The sequence below is a fragment of the Pan troglodytes genome, chromosome 6, assembly GCF_028858775.2.
Source record: "Pan troglodytes isolate AG18354 chromosome 6, NHGRI_mPanTro3-v2.0_pri, whole genome shotgun sequence".
NCBI classification, from domain to species: Eukaryota; Metazoa; Chordata; class Mammalia; order Primates; family Hominidae; genus Pan; species Pan troglodytes.
The window spans coordinates 85,984,233-85,997,759 of NC_072404.2; the positions used below are offsets into that span (position 1 = coordinate 85,984,233).

General features: G+C 47.8%; 2 pseudogenes; one reads left to right on the forward strand and one right to left on the reverse strand.

Moving 5' to 3' along the window:
* The window catches only part of LOC100613111 (postmeiotic segregation increased 2-like pseudogene), a 43,060-nt pseudogene that overhangs the window by 23,874 nt on the left and 5,659 nt on the right, over positions 1 to 13,527 (forward strand).
* Positions 1,335 to 12,432, reverse strand: LOC134810459 (speedy protein E5-like; annotated as a pseudogene).

Sequence of the window (13,527 nt, forward strand, 5' to 3'; positions counted from 1 at the left end):
CACTCTATTGTTCTCTTGAAAACACACAGCTCGTGTCCTACTTTAGAACACACATCCTCTTTAAAGTAACATACAAACATGCCAAAACAAGGTAAAAAATTACATCTGAATTCTCACATTTCAAACATATATGAAATATCAAATAAAAATTTATTTTTACAAGAATTTAGGGGAACTACTACATAGCTATAAATGTAATAGATATGTTAACTAAGTATCATAGATAAAAACCATGCTCCCTTCAGCAGCACGTGTAATAATAGATACAAAGATTGAAAGGTAAAAGATTTAGGATGAAAAGAATCCTCTCTTAAAAAGGAAAAGAAAATTATATGTATGTGTATACAACAGTTATAACACCCATCACACAGCTTTATAGAAACAGCATCTATTCAAAAATACCAGTATTTCCAAAATATTTAAAATAATATTTAAAGTAATAATATTTAAATAAATAAATATATTTAATAAATATTTCAATAAATAAAATAATATTTAAATAATTCTATATCCATGTTTTTCAAAATAAACCAATAAAATAGATAGTATATATTAGACATGTTAGTATATATATCTGAGACATGTTAAAAATCACAACTGAATTCTCACAATTCAGTCACAAACCTAAACAGCAAATAAAAATTTCTATCACCAGAATTATGTTTTTTTCTGGTGGGGAACTACCAATAGCTATAAATAGAAGAGATTATTATGGAAGTATCATAGATAAAAAGAGTGCTCGCTTCAGGAGCACATATAATAATACAGAAACAAATTTAAAGATAATAAAATATTTAGGATAAAAAGAATTGTCTCTTAAAAATGAAAATTATCTTTATGTATATATAACAACTATAACTCTCATCAAAAAACTACAGGAACAGCATGTTTTCAAAAGTACAATTTCCAAACTATTTGAAATAAATCTATGAATAATTCAATGGCCAACATTTTCCAAACAAACCAATAAAATGCAGAGTGTGCATGAAGCTATCTGTTACAATCTGTGGCACTGATATTTCACAAAAGAATTCTGTGCCAATCTGAACCCCTGCATTGTGCCTTCAAATGCTCCTGGACTGTGGCAGCCAAGTCCATAAGAAACAGGACGTCCAGGTTCCGCCCCAGGGAGGTTGGAATTCAGCAATATAAAAAGGGAGGTGGTGCCGCAGGAAAGGGTGGAACTGGAAACACTCCTGGTTTCTTAGTTTTCTCCAAGGACTCCTAGAAGGACCCCACCCCCCTCCCCCCACCCCTGCTCCTAGGAGGACAACGTGATGACTGTATTGAGCTCCATCAAGAATGGTCCAGGTTCTTCTAGATGATGTGCACAAATGGTTCCTCTCCTCCTTCCTGGTGTCTGCCATTAGCATTGGAATAAAGTTCCTGCTGAAAATCCACATCTCCCCTGGGTCCGGTGTTCTGGAAGTGAGAGAGACAATGTCACACTTCAAGGAGGCAGCTCTCTAGACAGGAAGGTTATTCACGTCCCATGTCAAGTCTAGAGTTCAGAGCAATTGAGAAATGCAATTTTATCTGCTGCCTTTCATTCTATACCCTGCTTCTGAACCATCGTGTTCAACTGTGAAACACACTTTGGTGACCACGACTCCAAAACTCACTTAATACACCCAAGGTCAGCCCCAGTGATCTACTTCATAGCAAGGACTTTGGGTGGGTCTGCCCAGGGAGTAGGGCACCCTCAGAGAATGTGGCTTTGGACTTCATCACAGCTGGGGCCTTTTGTGTCACTTAAGATCCAGACTTGTAACCATGCTAGATGTGTTTCTAATGTGACAACATCACGAACCACGAGTCCAGAAGCCTAATCCTTAATCCTACCTCCTCATGATGAAGTCTCATGCTCTGTGCTCAATGTGGTTAGCTGCACAAGATGTAAACCAAAGCTTCACTGAACCCTCGACCCAAATCGGTAACTCAAGTGCGTCAATCATAATGAACCTCCCCAAACTCAGTATTTATGATTATTTTTGAGGCAGGGTCTCACTCTGTCGCCCAGACTGGAGTGCAGTGGCAGGATCAGGGCTCTGTGCGGCCCCAACCTTCCAGGCTCCAGAGATCCTCCCGCCTCAGCCTCCTGAGTAGTTGGGAGTAGAGATGCGTCCCACGTATTTTTGTGGAGAGGGGATCTCGCCACGTTGCCCAGGCTTGAAGCCGGATCAAGCAATTGGGTTCTTCGGATTTCCAAAATAGACCCCAATATTCTGCCTTTACCCCGGAGGATGCAGATGTACCTTCTCTCAGGCCGATGACCTCAGGCCTCCACGGTCCCCGGAGCTCTAGGAAAGGCGAGCGCGATCTCGCGCCCACACCCAGTGCTCTGGGTCATAAGCCTGGATCTGGAAAAACAAACGCCCTTTGAGAAGACGGGGACTCGCCAGGTTACCCCTCTCTCCCCTCATCCAGCCTCCAGCCCACCCAATTCCTCCCCACCTCCTCCACCTCCCCAGGCCCCACTCACCTCCTCCAACTCCTCGGGGGAAACCCAAGCCCTGCCGCTCATGGAACAGAAGAAGTGGAACCGACGTTTCTGGAACAGGACTATCTGAGCGCGGTTCTTCCTGGCCCTCGTGTTCATGCAACGGCGTAACTGGAACCGACGCTTACGGAGCAAGGGTATGTGAGAGCGGTTCTTCCTGGCCCTCGGGTTCATGTAACGGCATAACTGGAACCGACGCTTATGGAGCAAGGGTATGCGAGAGCGCTTCTTCCCATACAGGAAGTGGAAGATGTTTTCTTTGGAGTCCTCGTCGTCCTCCTCCATGTCATTGGCCAGGTAGCTGAGGACAGAAATCAGGTTGCTGCTCAGGGGCACCACCAGGAGAGGCCTCCGGCTGAGGTCAGCTTCCCAGAGAGGAAGGTAAGGGACCGTCCCTAGCTCAGGACTGGCACCCACCCTGCAGAGAGCCATGCCTTCCTCAGGAGGGCTCTGCTGGACAGAGACCTGATCAAGGGCGTCTCCCACTCCTTCAGGATGCAGACAAAAACCCAACTGGTGGCCGAGAGTGGTGGCTTACGCCTGGAATCCCAGCACATTGGGAGGCCAAAGCAGGAGGATCACTTGAGGCCAGGAGTTTGAGACGGGCCTGGGCAACATAGCAAGACCCTCGTCTCTATTAAAAATAGAAGAAATATGCCAGACGCAGTGGCTCATGCCTGTAATCCCAGCACTTTAGAAGGCTGAAGCAGGTGGATCGCTTGAGACCAGGAGTTGGAGACCAGCCTGGTCAACACGGAGAAACCCCATCTCTACTAAAAATACAAAAATCAGCCTGGTGCGGTGGCACACCCGTTAGGCCTAGCTACTCAGGAGGCTGAAGCATAAGAATTGTGTGAACCCAGGAGGCGGAGGTTGCAGTGAGTCGAGATTGGGCCACTCCATTCCAGCCTGAGAGGCAGAGCAAGACTCTGTCTCAATAAACAGACAAACAAACAAACTGTCCAGGTGTGGTGGCACAGCCCTGTAGTCGGAGCTAATAAAGAAGCTGAGGTGGGAGGATCGCTTGAGCCCAGGATATGGAGGCTGCGGTGAGCTATGATCTCACCACTGCACTCCAGCTTGGGGGACAGGGCAAGTCTGTCTCAAAAAAATAAAAGAAATTGAATACATTGATATTTTGCCAGGACCCTGCCTTCTACAGGCATCTAGTCTAATGGGACTGGGAGTAATCAAGGCAGATGACCTAATCCCAGTGTCCAGGATGTAACTAGAGAGCTACGGGCATGCAGAAGTTGGAAGATGAGGGAAGGCATCACAGAGGCTGTGGGGTGAACTGACTTCAAGGAATGGGTCCTTCCCTTCAGAGCCACATGTGTGCGGGACACCCAGACAGAAAACACAAACACAAAGTCGAGTGGAGGGCATTTGGAAGGAGCAGTGAAGCCGAGCCAGGAAATACCAAGATGGCGAGCCAGTGTGCTTGTAGAGATTGTAGAGAGGGTAGAATTGACACTGTGGACCCTGGCCTCGATAGAGAAAGGCATCAGCTAAGGAAGTTGTTCAGGTGGGCAGTGAGGTTGTCGTGCTTTGGAAAGATGTTCAGGCTGCACTAGGAAGCCCCCTGGCTTGGGGAGAGACTCCAGGAGACCCCAGCGGGGAGCATTTGACAGTGGATTCGAGTGATGCGAGGGGGACCTGAACTGTGGCCTCTGTCATGGGAACCCAGAGGAGGTCGATGGCGTTTGTGGTTGATGTGGGAAGGAGAGAGAGAGAAGAAACAGAAACGTCTGCTTGCTGGAGGAAGTGGCATGTCCACTCCTCCACTCCTTTTCTTTTCCCCTTAGGAGCAGTTTATGGTTCCTTTTGTTTTATTCTTTTATTTGTACACTGGCATTGGAGTTTGTTTTTTTGGCTTTTTTTTTTTTGAGAAAAAGTCCCACTCTGTCACCCAGGCTGGAGTGCGGTGGCTCGACCTTAGCTTACTGCAACCTCCACCTCCTGGGTTCAAAGGGTTCTCTTGCCTCAGCCTCCCGAGTAGCTGGGATTACAGATGCACTCCACCACGCCCAGCTAATTTTTCTATTTTTAGTAGAGACAGGGTTTGGCCATGTTGGCCAGGCTGGTCTCGAACTGCTGACCTCAGGTGATCCGCCTGCCTCGGCCTCCCAAAGCGCTGGGATTACAGGCGTATGCCACTGTGCCCAGCCTGAGTTTCTGTTTAGAAACAACAGTCTATGATAGTATAATCCTCTCTTTTTTGTACACAGAGTAAAGAGGACAAATAGGTGAAAGAATAAATGAAAGGCTGGAATCCCACTTCCCCCGCTGTCCCAGGGCATTGGATATTGACGGATAGGAGGCAGCAAACCACTCACAGAGCCAGGAAGAAATGAATGCGTTGGTATAGCCAGGAGGGGAAGCCGGCCCGGCTGAAATACGCTATGACCATAGCCAGGAGATACTGATGGAGAGAAAGGAACACAGAGAGGGAGAGGTCACATCTTGGAAGAGGAAGATTGTGGAGAGGGGGAATGAGGGTCTGGGGAGGGGCTGCCCATCAGAGAAGGGACCTCAGTGTTGGGGTGACTGTACTCATTTGGAAATTGCGGGATGGAGGGGTATTCGAAGGTCGGATGCAAACCCGAGAAGCCAGAGGAAGGGTTTTGGGTGATGCTCCCAGGATGGTGGGCTCCGATGGTATCTTTGGAGGGGGTGTGTCTAGGTCGGCTGGTGTCAGGAGGGTCTTTTGTGTGCCAGGCAGAGAACTGTCCCAAAGAGCTGAGAGTAGAGGGGCCAGGAGCTTCAGGGCTGCGGCCAGACTGTGGCCCAGAGCTCAGATCCCAAAGGACCCATAGGAGAGGCAGGGGCCACTCATTCACTCTGCAAGAGACCAGCAGAATCCTGAGGGAGATGCTGACAAATCATAAAAAGACCAAGAATAGCCGGGAGTGGCGGCTCAAGCCTGTGATCCCAGTACTTTGAGAGGTGGAGACAGGAGGATCGTGTGAGCCCAACAGTTGGAGAACAACCTGGGCAACATAGTGAGACCCTGTTTCTACAAACATTTCAAAAATTAGTTGAGCATGGTGGCATGTGCCTACTCCGAGCTCCTCAGGAGGCTGAGGAAAGAAGATTGCTTGAGCCCAGGAATTAGAGGCTGCAATGAGCTATGATCATGCCACTGCACTCCATCCTGGGGAGCAGAGCTAGACTCTGTCTCACAAAAAAAAAATTTGTGGGTGCCAAGACTCAAGACCATGGGAGCTGGTCGGGCACAGTGGCTGATGTCTATAATCTCAGCACTTTGGGAGGCCAAGGCGGGTGGATCGCCTGAGGTCAGGTGTTCAGGACCAACCTGGCCAACATGGCAAAACCCCGTTTCTACTAAAAACACAAGAATTAGCCAGGCGTGGTGGTTCATGTCTGTAATCCCAGCTGCTTGGAGGCTGAGGCAGGAGAATCGCTTGAACCCGGGAGGCATCGGCTGCAGTGAGTCAAGATAGAGGCACTGCCCTCCAGCCTGGGCAACAGAGCAAGACTCTGTCTCACAAAAAAAAAAAAAAAAAAAAAGACTGTAGGAGCATCTGGTGGGAGGTGGTGGAGGGAGAACTGTGGGTTTGGAAGCTGCGCCCTCCGCCCAGCCATGCGTTGGAACAGGAACAGTTACATGGAGAACAACCTTACCTTGTCCGACACCCTCAGATCTTTGTCCCAGGCCAGGAATCTTTTAATGACAGGATCCTCTGTGATTAGAGAGCAGATGTCAGTGTGAGAAGCAGGACAGGGTTTCCGTGGGAGCAGCAGGGCAGTGAGGAGAAGTGTGCCTCCCGGGGGGAGGTCTCAGGATTGTGGCCGCGGGTGAGGTGGATGGGAGAGGGGAGAATGACTTTCACTGGGCAAGGGAGAGAGGCTCCTGCTCTGAGACTCCCCTGAGAAGAGGCCGAAGGAGGCCCTGGGTGTGAGAATCTACAGGATGTAGAGCTGGGAATCAGCCAGGACCTCCTCCAGCAGACACGGAGGGACCACTGCAGAGTCATAAAGGAATTCCCATCATTTCCTCATGAGACAGTCACATCAGGGTGTGACCATGGCCTTGGTATCCCCCACTATGGATGGAGACACTTAGGTTTAGAAAAGTCAGTAAGAGACATTAAGTTTCAGAGGGCACAGCTGAAACCACTTTCTTTGTTTATTGATTTTGTTTTTCTTGGATTTTTATTTTTATTTATTTATTAATTTATTTTGAGACAGAGTCTTGCTCTGTGGGCCAGGCTGGAATGCAGTGGCCTGATCTTGGCTCGCTGCAACCTCTGCCTCCCGGGTTTAAGCGAGTCTCCTGTCTCAGTCTCCCGAGTAGCTGGGATTACATGCATGAGCTACTGTGCCCAGCCTTGGTTTTTCTTTTGAGACAGGGTTTTGCTCTGTCACCCAGGCTGGAGTGCAGTGGTGTAGTCATAGCTCACTGCAGCCTCAAAGTCCTGAGTTCAAGCAATCGTCTTGCCTCAGCCTCCCAATGTGCTGGGATCTCAGGCGGGAGCCACTGCGCCTGGCCCGAAACCAAGCTTTCTTATCCCAAGCGCTGACCTTTATCAAGTTGACCTAATCCTTTATCATCTCCTAAGTGTCCCTCATGAGTGATCACTTCACATTCCTCCGACATGGAGAGCTCACCCACTGGGGCATATTTTTCCCATTGGAAAAGTGTGGTTATTGGAAGTTTCCTGTTTTTGGAAAGAACAGGATTGGAGGTGCTCTCAGGGGTGTCTTCCTACCAAGCAGCCTGTTGAAGGCCTCGTGGTGCTCAGGGAGCACGAGCGACACTCGCCGTCGCTTCAGCTTCATCTTGAGGCCACACAGCATCTCCGCCACCCAGATCTCCTCAGGCTCAGGGGCGAGCACCTTCCGTAGCTCCTCCTCCGACTCCTCAGATTCGTCCCACCACTCCCTCTTCCTTTTCCAGCAAAAGGACCTATGCAGGGGGCTGGGATCTACCCCAGGGGCTGAGTAAAGAAACCAGGCCACGGTGTAATGCTTCTGCAGTTGATCACACTAGAGCCCGACCCAAAACCCCAAACCACTCTCCATCCTCCCCAGCCTCGCAGACTGCTGGCTTCTCCAAGCCATCTTTCCTTCTGTCTGTCTCCTCTGCTGAGCTCCGTGTGCCGCTCCTTCTCCTCCCCATTCTCCCGTTTCTCTGTCCTCAGAACACTTCCTCATATCCTTCCCTGGTCCCTGGCTCTCTGAGTCCCTTTTTTGTTGTTGTTGTTGTTGTTGTTGTTGTTGTTGTTGTTGTTGTTGAGAAACAGTCTTGCTTTGTGGCCTAGGCTGGAGTGTAGTGGTGGGATCTTGGCTCACTGCAACCTCTGCCTCCTGGGTTCCAGTGATTCTCCTGCCTAAGCCTCCCAAGTAGCTGGGATTACAGGTGCCCACCAGAACGCCCAGCTCATTTTTGTGCTTCTAGAAGAGACAGGGTTTCACCATGTTGGCCAGGCTGGTCTCCAACTCCTGGCCTCAAGTGATCTGCCTGCCTGGCCTCCCAAAGTGCTGGGATTACAGGTGTGAGCCACTGCACCCTGCCTCAGTACCTCCATGCTTCCCACACACCCTCCTCACGTGCTCCTTCCTGACTTCTGGGCCCTTCCTTCCTTCTTTTTTTTTTTTTTTTTTTTTTGAGACAGCGTCTTACTCTCTCACCCAGAATGGAATGCAGTGGCGCTATCTTGGCTCAAAGCAACCTCTTCCACCTGGGTTCAAGCGATTATCCTGTCTCAGCCTCCTGAGTAGCTGGGATAACAGGCATGCCTGGCTAATTTTTGTATTGTTAGTATAAATGAGGTTTCGCTATATTGGTCTGGTTGGTCTCGAACAACTGACCTCAAGTGATCCACCCATCTCAGCCTCCCAAAGTAATGGGATTACAGGCATGAGCTACCACACCCGGCCTTCGTTTTTCTTTTGACACAGGGTTTTGCTCTGTCACCCAGGCTGGAGTGCAGTGGTGCAGTCATAGCTCACTGTAGCCTCAAAGTCCTGAGTTCAAGCAATCTTCTTGCCTCAGCCTCCCAACGTGCTAGGATCTCAGGCGTGAGCCACTGCACCTGGCCCGAAACCAAGCTTTCTCATCCCAAGCGCCAAACTTTATCAAGTCTAGCCTAGCTAGTCCTCTATCGTCTCCTAAGTGTCCCTCATGAGTGATCACTTCTGAGTCCTCCTGCGTGGAGAGCTCACCCACTGGGGGCGTATCTTTCCCATTGGAAAAGTGTGGTTATTGGAAGTTTCCTCTTTTTAGAAAGAACAGGATTGGAGGTGCTCTCTGGGTTGTCCTCCTACCAAGCTGACTGTTGAAGTCCTTGTGGTGCTCAGGGAGGATGGGTGACACTCGCTGTTGCTTCAGCTTCATCGTGAGCCCACACATCGTCTCCACTACCCAGGTCTCCTCAGGCTCAGGGGCGAGCTCCTTCTCCGGCTCCTCCGCAGATTCATCTGACCACTCCCTCTTCCTTTTCCAGCCAAGGGACCTACATGGGGGCTGGGATCTACCCCAGGGGCTGAGTAAAGAAACCAGGCCACCGTGTAATGCTTCTGCATCTGATCACCTTAGACCCCGACCCCAAACCCCAAACCACTCTCCATCCTCCCCAGACTCGCAGACTGCTGGCTTCTCTAAGCCATCTTTCTGATTTTCTCCTCTGCTCAACCCCATGTGCCGCTCCTTCCCCTCCCCATTCTTCTCTCTCTCTGTCCTCCGAACACTGCTTCATGTCCTTCCCTGGTCCCTGGCTCTCTGAGTCCCTCCTTTTTTGTTTTGTTTTGTTTTGACACAGAATCTTGCTTTGTCACCCAGGCTGGAGTGTAGTGGTGCAATCTCAGCTCACTGCAACATCCATCTCCTGGATTCCATTTATTCTTCTGCCTCAGCCTCTCAGGTAGCTGGGATTACAGGTGCCTGCCATAATGCCCAGCTCAATTGTGTACTTTTAGTAGAGACAGGGTTTCACCATGTTGGCCAGGCTGGTCTCAAACCCCTGGCCTCAAGTGATCCACCTGCCTTGGCCTCCCAAAGTTCTGGGGTTACAGGTGTGAGCCACCTCACCCAGCCTGAATTTCTCCATTCTTCCCACACACCCTCCTCAGGTTCTCCTTCCTGACCGCTGACCCTTCTTTTCTTTTCTTTTCTTTTTTTTTTTGGAGTGCAGTAGCGTGATCTCAGCTCACTGCAACCTCTTCCTCCCAGTCTCAAGTGATTCTCCTGTCTCAGCCTCCTGAGTAGCTGGGATTACAGGTGTGCACCACTACCACTTGGCTAATTTTTATACTTTTAGTAGAGATGGGGTTTCACCATATGGGCCAGGCTGGCCTTCAACTCCTGACCTCAGGTGATCCGCCCGCCTCGGCCTCCCAAAGTGCTGGGGTTACAGGCGTGAGCCACCGCACCCGGCCCCCTTCCTTCGTCTTAGTCAATCCTATCCCACCTCTTCTTCCACCAGTCCCCTCACCTGATGGTCCCAACACTTCATCATCCACCACCTCCTGGAGGGGGTACCCCGAGGTGCTCTGCTGGGGACTCTGCTCATTCTGGGGGTGCGGTTGATGGCTGGTCATGATCTTTCCTGTAATCTGTCCCCTCTTACGGAACCTAGTCTCCGTTCTGTCCATGGCCTTTTTCTGGACACTGGTAGGATCCAGAAGAGTATGTTATCAATTCTCAAGCCTAGGAGAAGTCAGGAGTGGAGAACAGCTCTGAGAAGATACTGTTGTCCAACTGATCTCCAGGCACCACGGAGTCCGGTCCCTCCAATCAGGAAGGTCGGAATCTCTGATGTCATGGCTCATGCCAACCTGGCAACTAGTTTGAAAAAAAACACTTGTAACTGCCATTCTGATCTCTTGTCCTGGAGATCCTGGGTGAATGGTATCTCCTGCCACTGTCCCAACCTCAGACCATTGTCCAAAATCATCTTCAGGGACTCCACATCCCTCTGTTCCCTGTCCCAGCAGAGGCTTTGTCCTCTCCACTCAAAGCCTGAAGCACGTTGGGGTCTCTTCGTCTCTGTACATGCCCATTTCAGAGTCCAGTCTGGTGGGAGAGGGAACAGAGTGGGAAAGAAAACTAGGGTAAGCAGAAATGATGAAACCTTATAAGAGTGAGATTATCATGTACAAGAGTGAGATTATCATGTACAAGAGTGAGATTATCATGTACAAGAGATCCCAGGAATACTGACTTGATGAAAAAGTCACATGAGAGCACTCAGTTTGGCAGAGCTTTTCTGCCGAATGTTTACTCACATTCACTGTCCGAGATTCTATACTGGGGGTACACACGTCCTCTGCCCTAAGGCAATTTTGAGTCCAAGAGACATTTTGAGGCCTAAAAATCATAGGAAACTGCCCCTGAGCTCACACATATTTCCAATGGTGTCCCCAATTTCAGGGAATCCATGGATTACCTAAGCCAGCCCCTCCAGTTCGGCTAAGAAACTCTAGTCTATATATCAAGTTTTGTATCATATGTATTGCTCTGAACTCAGAAATTTCCCTTCCATTTATGGATTCTATGAATAAAATATCACATGTACAAAAAGACTAAGTCAAAAATTTCAGCTGTGCACAGTGGCTCATGCTTGTAATCCCAGCACTTTGGGTGGCCAAGGGAGGAAGATTGCCTGAGGCCAGCAGTTCAAGACCAGTATAGGCAACATAGCAAGAGCCCATCTCTAAAAAAACAAAACCAAACCAAATTAGCCAGGTGTGGTGGCTGGCACCTGTGTTCCAACTACTTGGGAGACTCATGTGACAGGAAGATCACTTGAGCCCAGGAGTTAGAAGCTGCAGTGAGCCATGATCTTGCCCCTGCACTCCAGTCTGGGTAACACAGCAAGATATTGTGTCAAAAAAAATTTTTTTAATAAAAAATAAAAGAGTTACATGACATTCAGAGACCATCCAAAAAACCTGTGGGTTACCGGCTGGGCTCAGTGGCTCATGCCTGTAATCCCAGCACTTTGGGAGGCCAAAGTGGGTGGATCACTTGAGGTCAGGAGTTTGAGACCAGCCTGGACAACATGGTGAAACCCCATCTCTACTAAAAATACAAAAAATTAGCCAGGCATGGTGGTGGATGCCTGTAATCGCAGCTACTCAGGAGAGGGCGCTGGAGAATCACTTGAACTCATAGTGCACAGGTTGCAGGGAGCCAAGATCGCACCATTGTGCTCCAGCCTGGGCAACAAGAGCAAAACTCCATCTCAAAAAAAATAAAGAACCCGCGAGTGAGTTCCCACACGTTTTCCTAATGGGCTGCTGCTTTCCTAGGAGTCTCTCGCTCATAGAAAAGGCACAAACTGAAAGAGGAAGCAGATCCCATTGCTGTGGAAGTCCCATTGTTAGGAAGCTCTGCTTTTCTGGAGTTCAAATTCGCATTCATGACGCTTTAAACCGTCAGAGCTGGGTGGGTCCTCCTACAACAAAATAGTTTGCTCTCTCTCTCCTAGTTAACAGGCTTTCAAATATTAGAAGATCAATGTTCTGACCCCATTAAAATTTCTCTTTTGTGGAATGAAAATCTCTGATTTAACTCATCTTCAAGCCTGGTTTGCATATTCCTCTCTCTTCCGGCCAGCTTGTCTAGACACACTACACTGAGGCCGTGCCCATCGTAAATGATGTTGATACGTTGTCAAAAAATTGGCAAACCAGGCGCGGTGGCTCATGCCTGTAATCCTACCACTTTAAGAAGCAGAGGCAGACAGATCACCAGAGGTCAGAAGTTCGAGACCAGCCTGTCCAACATGTTTAAATCCATCTCTACTAAAAATACAGAAAAAATGAGCTGGGCGTGGGGGTGCACATCTGTAATCCCAGCTACTTGGGAGGCTGAGGCAGGAGAATCGCTTGAACCTGGAAGGCGGAGGTTGCAGTGAGCCGAGATTGCATCACTGCAGTCCAGCCTGGGTGACAGAGCGAGACACCATCGCAAAAAAAAAAAAAAAAAAAAAATGGCTAAAATACTTTTCTTTTCTTTTTTTGGAGACAGAGTCTCACTCTGTCGCCCAGGCTGGCACGTTTATGGCTCACTGCAGCCTCAAACTCCTGTGCTCAAGTGATCCTCCCACTTCAGCCTCCCAGGTAGCTGGGAATATAGTCATATGCCACAATGCCCAGCGGATTTTTTAATTTTTAGTAGAGACAGGTTTCTCTATGTTGCCCAGGCTGGTCTTGAACTGGGCTCAAGTGATCCTCTTCTTTAACCTCCCAGTGTTGGGATTATAGGCATGAGCCACCACGGCTGGCCTAGAATACTTTTCTAAAGATAAATTTCTATTCTCTATTTGTTTATGTAATTCATGCAGGAAAGACAGTTTCTAAAATATTGAGTAGGCTTTTAAGCAGGAGGGTATTTTGTTTTGTTACCATCATGAGCTCATGGGTTGAAACAGATAGTAAATATTTCAGTACATAGAAGTTGTGATTCTTTTTGAAAATTAAGTGGTTCCATCTTTGGCCAGACGGAATCCCTTTAAGTTGGTTTCTGAGTCCTTTTGAAATATATTTGATATATATGATAGCAAATATATACATATAATATATGTTTTTAATAGCAAATATATACATATATATTTGATAGCATTATTTTCTATTTAGCATTTTATTTTGAAATCATTTCAGATTTTCAGAAAAATTGCAAGGATTTTACAAAGAAATCCCAGATACTTCCTTTTGTTCAGATACTTCATTCTTAACATTTTCCCACATTAATCATTTATATGCCTATATACGTATGTGTATATATATATTTATATATATATATTTTCTGAACTATTTGAGAGTGGGTATAATGTGTCATGCCTCTTTACCCTATAAAGTTTTAGATTATAGCTCATAAAATCAAGAATATTCTATTAAATATCCATAGCACAGTAATTGAATTCAGGAAATTTATCATTGATTTAATACTTTTATCTAAACTATATTTCATTTTCCAGTTTTGCCAATTTCCCAATAATTTCCTTTATAGCAATTTTTAATTTTTGGTAGAAGATTCAGTCTAGGACTGTTAATTGCCT